Source organism: Lepus europaeus, chromosome 6 (assembly GCF_033115175.1).
Source record: "Lepus europaeus isolate LE1 chromosome 6, mLepTim1.pri, whole genome shotgun sequence".
In the NCBI taxonomy this organism is placed as follows: Eukaryota; Metazoa; Chordata; class Mammalia; order Lagomorpha; family Leporidae; genus Lepus; species Lepus europaeus.
The window spans coordinates 49,699,055-49,710,569 of record NC_084832.1 but is presented as its reverse complement, the minus strand read 5'-3'; the positions used below and the strand labels follow the sequence as shown (position 1 = coordinate 49,710,569).

The following is an 11,515-nucleotide window of genomic DNA, read 5'->3' as shown; positions in this document are numbered from 1 at the left end:
TGACATGTCTTTCACAGAGTATAGGAAACAGAGATGGATGTTGGCACGTTCTGATATTGTGATATGTGGTGAGCTTCAGTATAATGTCTCATGATTATTTTCTAGAATTGAATGATAAAATGATTTTCTAAAAATGTACTTAATTATTTGAGAGGCAGAAAGACACAGGCAGGCAGACAGAGATCTCTCATCCATGATTGGACAATGCTGGAGCTGGGAATTCAGTCTAGCTTTCCCATGTGGATATCAGGAATCCAAATCATCGAGTCACTTCTTGCTGCCTCCTATGGTATTCAGTAGCAGGAAAGGAGAATTTGGGGTGGAACTGAGATTTTAGCCCAGACACTGATATGGAATGTGGGCATTGTAACTGTCTTCATAACCACTAGACCAAATGCCCACCCCTGAAGCAAACTCTTGGAGTGTAATGTATCTTGGTAAGTGAATGACTGAGGAAAGCACTCAAGGTTTGCGTGTCATCCTTGTGCAGGGGCCATGCTAATCCTCTCTGTATTGTTCCAGTTTTAGTATATGTGCTGCCGAAGCGAGCACAAGCACACAAGTTTTGAATTTTAACTGTGCTGAATAAATAAGACAGGTATATAGAGCAATATAGTATGACTTCTTTAAATGTCCAGTGATAGGTATCCATTCACATACAAATATAATAATGAAGCAAACATGGCTTGAAAAAGCAACAAAACTAAATGATGTAGGTTTGGGTGTAGGCATAATTATTTAGTTGATAGCATTACTGAATTATGGACATAGAAGTGAATAATAAGGTGTGGTGGACAGTCACAGTAGTAAACTAGAAGTAAAATAAAAGAGTAGAAATTATGAGCCCTGTAGTTATATTACATGACTCATGTTGCTCTTGTACCATTTCAAAAATTACATGGAAACCTGAGTATGTGTAATGCAAAAAGGGTAGATACATCAAAGTGAACTTTTTATCTTTTCCTTAAACTATCCAAGTAATTTAATCAATTCTTGACTTGCAGATTTATGTTTGAAAACATAGTTTTATTTTTACTTAAATGTAGAAAAATAAATCGATATACACGGTTTCAGTTTTACTAGACTTGTAAGTATGGAAAATTTCTTTAAAATGATAATATATAATTTAAATGTCCAGGAACAGTATAAAATATCTCTGTTTTTGATCACTATTTACAGTCACATGGCCACAAAAAAGATATGCAGTATTTGACTGGGACTCTCAAAATATGTAAAACCAGCATATCTTAATCATACTCATACAGTGGAGTTGGTCCTGTGGGTTAAATCAGGAGAAGGTAATGGGTTTTTGAGCAGAATATTGTTGGTGAGTCACTGCATCTTCATTTACACAAGATATTTTTTCTCCTTTCTTTTTTAATGAAATTATCAGCAAGCTAGAAGCTGCCCTCAACACAGAAAACCCTACTACTGGATGTTAAATTTAACTGTTTTACTTCAATTTGTGATGATGCCTAACTGTCCAGAGACTAGAAAATAACTAGAATAAAGGAGCAAACATGTCATTATCACTTTGACCTTATCTAGCACTAAAGAACTGTACAATTAATTATGAAATCAAGTTATCATTGTTAAAGTAAGTTGTTCAAAGATCAAGAAAAATACCAAAGAGTTGTCTATAAATGATTAAATGAAATGAATGAGGGAAAAAAAGGTTACTGAATTAGTCTTCTTAATTATATAAACCATGTGAAGCAGAAAATTAACCTTTCTTTGATATGATATTTATATATTAGGCATCAACTTTAACACTTCAGAATCAAGCACAAAATTTTAAATGCAGAGCTTTCAAATAAAATACTGTTTCCATAAGATTTGAAGAAATTAAATAGAACTCATCCTTTTAAAATTTTAATTCATGAAATATTGATATTCTTGGATTAAATTCATTCTTTAGAAGCATACTCTATAAAAATGTTGGGAGATATATTTATATATATAGATATGTATAAATGATTAAGTCATATTTTTATTGTCATAATTATGACTCCTAGTATGATAAGTAGCAGAAAACCTAGAAAAACATAAATTAAGTAAAATAGAATTTCTGGTCTTCACTGAAAATCCAAACATATGATTTGTACATTAAATTGGGATAGGGTCTGAGTCCATTTTTTTTCTTTTTTGGTTCTTTTGATAGAAGTTAACAAAATAACTGAGGCAGTTCTGAGCTCCTGTCTGCAAACCACACAATCCTATGCATCTGAAAGTTACTCTTTCTAACACAAATTCTATTCTTTCCTGTAACTGGATGAACCTGGGCCAGTAATTATAGTATTAGGAACTAGGATCACTGTTAATTCCCTAAACCACGATGATTCTGACTCCCAGAGGTAGGGGTGGATTCAGCCCCAACTCAAATGTATTGTGTTCCACATTGGTTATAGTTTATTGGTTTTAGGACTCAGAGACTATGACACACATGATGAAGTTCTCTATTAGCCATTTAAAGTAGTGAGAAGTTACTAGTGATTTACCTGGGGCCATGAGCAAAGACAGATCTACCAAAGGATATATTGCAGGAAATGTAATATCTCTAGAAAATTTAAGACTAATAGTAAAGACAACTAAAAGTTGCTGTACTTCCTAGTATAGCCAATCTCTGGAAATTGTAAACAAAGTCAGTGATGAAATACTCATCCTAATATTCTTTTCTACCTAAATTTTATTACAATGTATGTATAATTGATGAGCAGTAAATGCACATATTCAAGTACATAATCTCACAAATTTTTACCTTCATGTGTACCTACATAACCACTAATTCTCCAGTCAATATAGACCATGTACATCAGCTCTGAAAGTGTTCTTTTGCCACTTTTCAAGTAATTTCCTTATAAATTTCCAAAAGTTAACAATGCCATGAGTAATATCATTATAGATTAGTGATGTGACTTCATATTAATATAATCACAAACTGAGTATTCTTTTTATTTCACTTTTTTGTATTGAATGTAGTATTTTCCAGTATCAGTATTTATTCAATTTATCAGTGGGTAAGAGTAGTCCTTTGTGTGAATACAGCATAATACATTCATCTATGTTCTCTTTCTGCATATTTCTGGATATATACTTCTTCCCTCTTTTTCCAGATTTTGTCTATGATTTTGTCTATTAATTCAGGTTCTTTTCATAACTTTTTTTTTTTTACTGGAAAGGCAGAGTAACAGAGAAAGAGTGAGACTGAGAGGGAGAAGAGGAGTGGGAGTGGGGTAGAGGAGGAGACAAAGAGAGAGAAATTCCATTTAATAGTTCAATCCTCAAATGTCCACAAACTGTGGGAGTAGGTCAGGTTGAAGCTAGGAGCCAGGAACTCCATCCACTGCTCCCACGTAGGTGGGATTGGTCTAAGCATTTGAATCACCATCTGCTGCCTCCCAGGTGCATTAAGAAAGAATCTGGATCAGAAGCAGAGAGTAGCTGGGGCTTGAATTGACACTCTTCTTAAGTGTGGCTTTAACGTCTGTGTCACGTGAAAAGAGCTTGTAGCAGGTATTCTTTTATGATACCTTTATAGACACAATTTCATTTTCTTTGAGCACAAGGAAAAGCAGTATAATTGGCAACAAGGTAGTTTTATTTAAAATTTATAGAATGGTGCCAAGAATGTTTCAAAGTACTTGCTCTATGTTCAGCATTTTTGAAACTTGCGTGAAAGTTCCAGTATATCCATATCCTTTTTGGCCCTTATTTTTTCAATCTGTCCATATTGAGCCTTTCTTCTGCTGTGTACATCTACTTTATTCTGATCTAAATACATATTTGTCTAATGATAAATGATATTGAGCACTATCTGAATCAACCATTTGGATATTATTCTTTATGTTAAACCTTTTTCTCAAGTAATAACTACTCAAATACTACACCTAAAGTTAGCAAAATTTTGACACATTGAAATGAATGAAAAAGTCTTATGATTATTTTTCTTTATTTTCTGTCTTTCCTGGTCCTTGTTTTGTTCTTCCCCTAAATATCATGATTTATGGAATCTGTTATGCCATTTCTTCTATACTGCGTCCCAGACCATAGCAAAGTAACTCTACATATATTAATGGAATTCAACAAATTCATTCATAATTGTATACATACTTATCATGAACAAATTTTCCTAAAATGACAGTAGTCCCCAAACATTACAGAACTACATTATACTATCCTGGAAGCTTTCAGTCCTTTGTTATTGCATGCTGAAATCATAAGAAGCAGGGAGATCCAAAAATTCTGTTTTACTTAATTAAGTCTATAGTAGTCAGGGTGGTTAGCACATTTATATTCGGGCCAATGAAATATCTTAACGGGAAAGATCTTCATAGTTCTTCAGTTTTCCAGTTTCTTTAAACAGAATTCTATTCCCCCAAATTCTTATATGAAATAGCCTCCAAGGTGACTGTGTCTGGATATAGGAACTTTAAGAGGGTAATTAACAACAAATGAGGTCAAAATCCAGTGGAACTGGTGTCTTTATAAGAAAGAGACCCACATGCCTCTCTCTCTCTCTCTCTCCCTCCCTCTTCTCTGTCACTCTCTCTTTTCTCTCTCCCCTGTCTCCTCTCCCTTCTCCTCTCTTTCCCCTCAACCCCATCTCTCTCCTAAATCCATACACGAAAAGCCATGTAAAGAAGGTGGCCAGGAATAAAATCCTGATCAGAAACTAATCTTGGTGTCACTTTAAATAAATTTTTGTTGTTTAGGTCACCCCCTTTATGGTATATCTTAGGGCATCATTGGAAGAGTAACATACCAGTCCTCTCGTGCTTTCTCTCAAGCTGTTTGCTAGAGTCACCCTTCTAAGGGTTAGGGGATCTCACTGTTCTTATCTTACCAATTCAGTAAATCTACACAGAGCCCCAGAAGTAATTTACATTTTGTCACTACACATTTCAGCACTCCTTCGACTGAGTAGAGAAAAAAATGCTTGTAATTGTAAGTAAAGTATAAAACAAATGTGCTCATTTTCTTGTTCCCAACATCTATTGGTTGTGTTTAATAATTTATTAATATTTCCTTTATTACCTAATTTAGTTAGGTATGTTACTTAATATACCTAATGTCTTCTGATCCAATGCCTGATGCTTAAGTCTAAAACAGTTGTAAGGGCAGAAATATCCTGTAGAATGGTAATTTATGGTATTGATATTTTCATAAAAATATTCAAACATTGTATATACAAAGTTTTATACAGAGAAAAACATTTGATGTTCAGAGAATGACTCCTATCATTACCATCAAATCCCTACTTCAACTATAAAAACTATCAATGATTTATGGGGATTTCTTTTCCATTAATGGCAGTTGTGTATGGGAGCTCTGCATCTGTAGATTCAACAAATTTGTAGATCGAAAGTGTTCTTTAAGGCCCATCTGTGTTGAACATATATGTACTTTTACTCGTCATCATTCCATCAACATTACAGTATATCAATAATTCATAAATCATTTGCAGTACACTAATTATTACAGGTAATATAAAGATGATTTATGGTGTACCGGAGGATGTGTTCAGGCCACATGCAAATGCTACATGATTTTATATAAAGGTTTAAGTATCCTTGGATTTTGTTAACCCTGAGGGGTCCAATAACCAATTCCTTTCACAAAGCCACGGATGACTGCCCACTTATTGCATATAGTGATGATATATCATTCATTTCTTAATTTAGGAAATAATACTTATTAAAGTGGCACTCAATCAAGTTAAATGGAACATGAGAGAAGAGGTTCTGTTTAAAGTGTTCGTGAGTATTGGGTTATCACATGTCCCTAATTTCAAAGCAGTGCTTCAAAATAGAACAACCAAAGTCTACATTGTTGAACACTATTTAATGCAATAATTTTAACAAAAACCTGTCTTATTTGTTTACATTTATATACCTAGCATTTAGCACAATGGTCAAAAGTGTAATTTTGGTGAAAGAGCAAATTATCATATCCAGCATAACTTAAAAATGTGAAATATTTAGGACACCAATTACCAATGCCGATTAAGGTAAACTATTAGCAACTTCCAAATTAATAAATTTGAATCTAACTATTTATTTCCTGAGTTTTCCTGTGAAGAATCCCAAATATAATATATCAGGTATATATTTGACAGTGACATTTCAACAAACATTCAAACTGTTATGTGTAAGATAAATTAGTTTAGGCCGGCACCGCGGCTCACTAGGCTAATCCTCCGCCTGCGGCGCTGGCACACCGGGTTCTAGTCCTGGTTGGGGCACCGGATTCTATCCTGGTTGCCCCTCTTCCAGGCCAGCTCTCTGCTGTGGCCTGGGAAGGCAGTGCAGGATGGCCCAAGTGCTTGGGCCCTGCACCCACATGGGAGACCAGGAGAAGCACCTGGCTCCTGGCTTCGGATCAGCGCGATGCGCCATTCACAGTCACAGTGCGCCTGCCACGGCAGCCATTGGAGGGTGAACCAACGGCAAAAGGAAGACCTTTCTCTCTGTCTCTCTCTCTCTCACTGTCCACTCTGCCTGTCCAAAAAGAAAAAAAAAAAAAAAAAAAAAAAAAAAAAAAAAAGATACATTATTTTAAAAAGAAAAGAAAAAAAAAATCTCCAAGAATTCAGACCTAAAAGCAAACTAGTTCTGATGCTGCACATTCTTTCTACTTTATTGAAGTTTGTTAAGAATAATCTGAACAGTTTTACTAGAATATTAAAAGACAATAGCCTGGCCAGTGCTGCGGCTCAATAGGCTAATCCCCCACCTTGCCGCACCGGCACACTGGGTTCTAGTCCCAGTCGGGGCACTGGATTCTGTCCCAGTTGCCCCTCTTCCAGGCCAGCTCTGTGCTATGACCGGGAGTGCAGTGGAGCATGGCCCAAGTCCTTGGGCCCTGCACCTGCATGGGAGACCAGGAGAAGCACCTGGCTCCTGGCTTCAGATCAGCGCAACGCGCCGGCCGCAGCACGCCGGCCGTGGCAGCCATTGGAGGGTGAACTAAAGGCAAAAGGAAGACCTTTCTCTGTCTTTCTTCTCTCACTATGCACTCTGCCTGTCAAAAAAAAAAATATATATATATACATATATACCCAGCAAGGAAATACAAAAAATACTGTATGCTGCAAAATATGAAAACCTATTAATTTACAGTAAATGTTAATTGTAATTTAAGCTAATTGCTATATTTTTATTTTTTCAATTTAAACTCATCCTATTTTCATAGTAAATTAAGAAAACTGGAAAGAAATGATTTTGATTTTAATAAATTAATTTATCAGTAGTCACTTTCTTTTTTTTATTTTAAGCTTTTAATAGTCCATTTGCTTGATTTCACAGTGGTATATGCATTTATTTATTTTTGATTATTAACTTCACAATTAATTTTATAACTGTACTGTCCTTACAAGCTAATGATACTAATATCTGCTAATTATCATCAGTAATTGATGCATTCATTTTCTACCATTAGTAGTTCTTAGGTATTCATAAAACTTTCATTTCTACTAATAAAGCAAAGAGTTGTTTTGAAGTTCTGATTATTTAGAAAACAATATATGGATAATTATGTAAAGAAAAAGAAATATTATGAGGATTTTATGATAATGAAATGTAAGAATATATTTCCCTAATGAAATCATTTCAGTTTGAACTGTATTACCCACTACTATTTTTAATATAAATGGATCCAAATCCATCATTTTAACAAATAAAGAAATAAAGAAGAATAATATCAAGATTTGTTATATTATTTTTTTGGTGGTGCATCTATAAGATCATATTCAATTTAGATAACTGAAAATAATTTCTCTTTTGAAGGTTTTTCCTACCATTTTTCATTGTGTATATGTTATTAATAGCACCAAAATTTAGAAAATATTTATTTCAAATGCAAATGCATTGTTATATGATAGCACTTACATTGTACTTTAACAAAGGATCTTGAATAATATATTCTAAGTAAAAATAGTATTTTATCCTAATTATAGACTCATTATTTCATTACATGTATTCATGTCCTAATTGTTGGACTTACACTCTGAACAAAGGTATACCTTTAAATTTCAAATTATAGTTTCACGTTATACATAATAAAACACATGCAATTATGAATCTAACAGTAGCTATAATATTGTTTATTAAAAGATGTTGCCATGTGAATTACCACTGACATAATTCCAACAGGAAAAAAATATATACAGCTACCACATCTAGACATCAAAATCTAAAACAAGGAAACAGACAAAAGCAGATATCTAAGCATGAATTAAAATCAGTTATATAGAATCTCTTATGAAAAACGTAAGTGTACATTGTACACCTAAAACTTCGAATATTCTAAATTCAAAAAATTTAAGACAAGATATTGTATTTTACAATATACCATTTTTCAAATACGCTTTGCGACATATTCTATAAATAAACTCTATTTATCAAATCTCTAGTAAGAAATAAAATAATTTTATTTTCTATTCTACAATAATTATAGAGTACAAATCTTTATGATAGAAGTCTTAAATGTTGATACAAAGGAATTAAGAGCAAGTGTTTGTGCCAAAATTTCATCTTAAAAAGTGTCAAAATAGACACTTGTTTTGTGTTCTTAAAGGAGTGTATCAATACATTAGCTTCTGAGTTTCACAGCAAATGCATGATAATTACTACAGTATACTTTTAGCAATTCACATGTTAATATATTAATACAAAGAGAACAGATTCAGTGTGGTCCAAAGATACTTTCCCTCTCCTCCTTTCTTTCTTTCTTCCTTCCTTCCTTCTTTCCTTCCTTCCTTCCTTCCTTCCTTCCTTCCTTCCTTCCTTTCTTTCTTTCTTTCTTTCTTTCTTTCTTTTTTTTTTTGACAGGCAGAGTGGACAGTGAGAGAGAGAGAGAGAAAGGTCTTCCTTTTCCAATTGGTTCACCCCTCAATGGCCACTGCGGCTGGCTCACCGCGCTGATCCAAAGCCAGGAGCCAGGTGCCTCTCCTGGTCTCCCATGCGGGTGCAGGGCCCAAGGACTTGGGCCATCCTCCACTGCACTCCCAGGCCACAGCAGAGAGCTGGACTGGAAGAGGAGTGACAGGGACAGAACCAGTGCCCCGACCAGGACTAGAACCTCGGGTGCTGGCTCCGCAGGAGGAGGATTAGCCTATTGAGCCGTGACGCCGGCCCCCTCCATCTTTCTTGAAAGTAGACACATAAACTGTTTTGAGGAATCATGAGTTGGGGCCAGCATTGTAGCATCATGGGTTAAGCCACATTCCATTTGGGCTGAAGATTATGTCCCAGCTGACTACTTCCTATGCAGCTCCCTGCCAATAACCTGAGAAAAGCAGCAGAAGATGGACCAAGAGCTTGAACACCTGCCAACCTCGTGGGAAACCTGGATGAAGCTCCTGGCTCCTGGTTTTTGACTGGTCTAGTACTGGCCATTACAGCCAATTGAGGAGTGAACAGGTGGATAGAAGATTCTCTCTCTCTCTCTCTCTCTCTCTCTCTGTCTCTCTCTCTCTCCTCTCTCACCCTGCCTTTCAAATACATAAAAAGCTCTTGAAAATAATAACAGGTATGAATCATTATTAGATGCTATTTTGCAAGAATTTTTGCCTAACAAATTGCTACTCTTGATTAGATAACTTTCATATTCATATCAACTAGCTATAAAAGTGAAACTGATAATATTATTCTGAAAGGCGTTTAAGGTTTTTTTTTTAAGTTTTAGTTATGTATTTGAAAGTTAGAGTTACAGCGAATGAGGGAGAGACAAAGAAAAGAGTGAGAAAAAGAGAGAGAATCTTCCATCAGCTGGTTCACGCCCCAGAACCAGGACAAAACCAGGAGACAGGGGCTTCTTTTGGATCTCCCATGTGGAGAGTACTTGGACTATCAATACAATGTTATGAACACTGAATTAATATTTTTTGACAGGCAGAGTTACACAGTGAGAGAGAGAGAGACACACACAGAGAAAGGTCTTCCTTTTTCCATTGGTTCACCCCCAACGTGGCCGCTATGGCCAGCACGTTGCGGCCGGCGTGCTTCACCGATCCGAAGCCAGAAGCCAGGTTCTTCCTCCTGGTCTCCAATGTGGGTGCAGTGCCCAAGGACCTGGACCATCCTCCACTGCACTCTCGGGCCACAGCAGAGAGCTGGACTGGAAGAGGAGCAACTGGGACAGAATCTGGAGCCCCAATCAGGTGGAGGATTAGCCTAGTGAACCACGGCATAAGCCCTGAATTAATATTGAACAAAAAAATCACTGCACAGAAGAATGAAAGTGTATTAATTATTCTACTCTTTCTGAATTAGAAAAAGTGAAATCTAAAATGTAATATACACAGCAGTTAAGAAAAGTAGTCCTAGGTCATCTGAAGAATGTCATTATCATCCAGTGTGTTGAAACAGTGCATGTAGAGCAGTTTGTGGAGGAAATCAGCAATCATTTTGTAATATTAAATTTTAAATATCTTTTATAACTAAGTAGTGATATTTATTAGGTAATTAAATATATATTTGTCTAGTGTGAGAGTAAAATATAGTCTACAGCCAGACCATGCTGAACATGCTCAAACTCATCTGAGGGAAAAGTATGGATAGGGTTTATGATTTTGAGAAGGTAGTATATATGTAGCATTTAAATATATATATGACCAAAAAGAGAGTACACACACAGAGAGAGATATATGTATATCAATCTTCAAAGCAAAAATGGAAACCCCGCAAAGTAGAACATCCCAGAAGCCAACTGAAAATTTTATCAAGGCCAAGGACATAATCCTTTTCCTTAACTGCTCCTGGGTAGTCATAATAGCCTTTTGTGTATAAAATATAATAAAACTTGTTTTATTTATCTATATGGAATTTAAGTGACCATGACAAGCACCATTCTTGCGGAGAACTGAGAATGAATATCTGATTGAGGAGGGACTAGAAGGGGAACATTTTATCAAGAGCAGGAATGGGAATAAAATTTTAGAAGTTATAATAAAGAATTTTGAGGAGACCTATGAGGAAAATAGAAGTGTTCAAGACATAATATTTCATAAGATGTTCAAATATCAGGATGTGTTTACACTGAGAAAATACATAGTAGAGAACAAAGAAGCAAACTTGAATAATAGAAATGGCATGTACAATTTAAATTTGAGAATCTCTAATATTATTTTCCAATGAAAGACATACATAAGCTTACAAAAATCATCAGGTTAAATTTTTTTTTTTTCAGAAAACTAGAAATTAATCAAAGTCATGCAACAATCCAGGAATTGTTTCCAAGAGAGGAAAAAAAAAAAGGCTGAATTTTGGTAGGGACAGTGAACACCTTTTAAATTGCCCTAGTTCCATTTCCACTGTCCTTATCAGTTGCACTCCAGGAATAAAACAAGCAAACAAACAAAAAATCACCATGTGTTATAAGAACTAGTATTGTGGAAGTCATTGGAGATGAGCAGTCTAAAATTTCTTCAAAGGCTCATTCACAGAGAATTGTTACATTCCCTGTCTTGTGGTTTCACATTTGCGAATCTCTCAGTATCTGATATGAGGTAGAGTTT

At 35.3% G+C, this 11,515-nt stretch overlaps 1 non-coding gene across 1 annotated transcript; it reads right to left on the bottom strand.

The window, feature by feature from the left end:
* Positions 1–444: 444 nt before the first annotated feature.
* On the bottom strand, positions 445–552 carry LOC133762627 (U6 spliceosomal RNA). Its single transcript, XR_009866301.1, has one exon. It is a non-coding gene; the product is annotated as a U6 spliceosomal RNA (small nuclear RNA).
* Between the last annotated feature and the right edge of the window lie 10,963 nt (positions 553–11,515).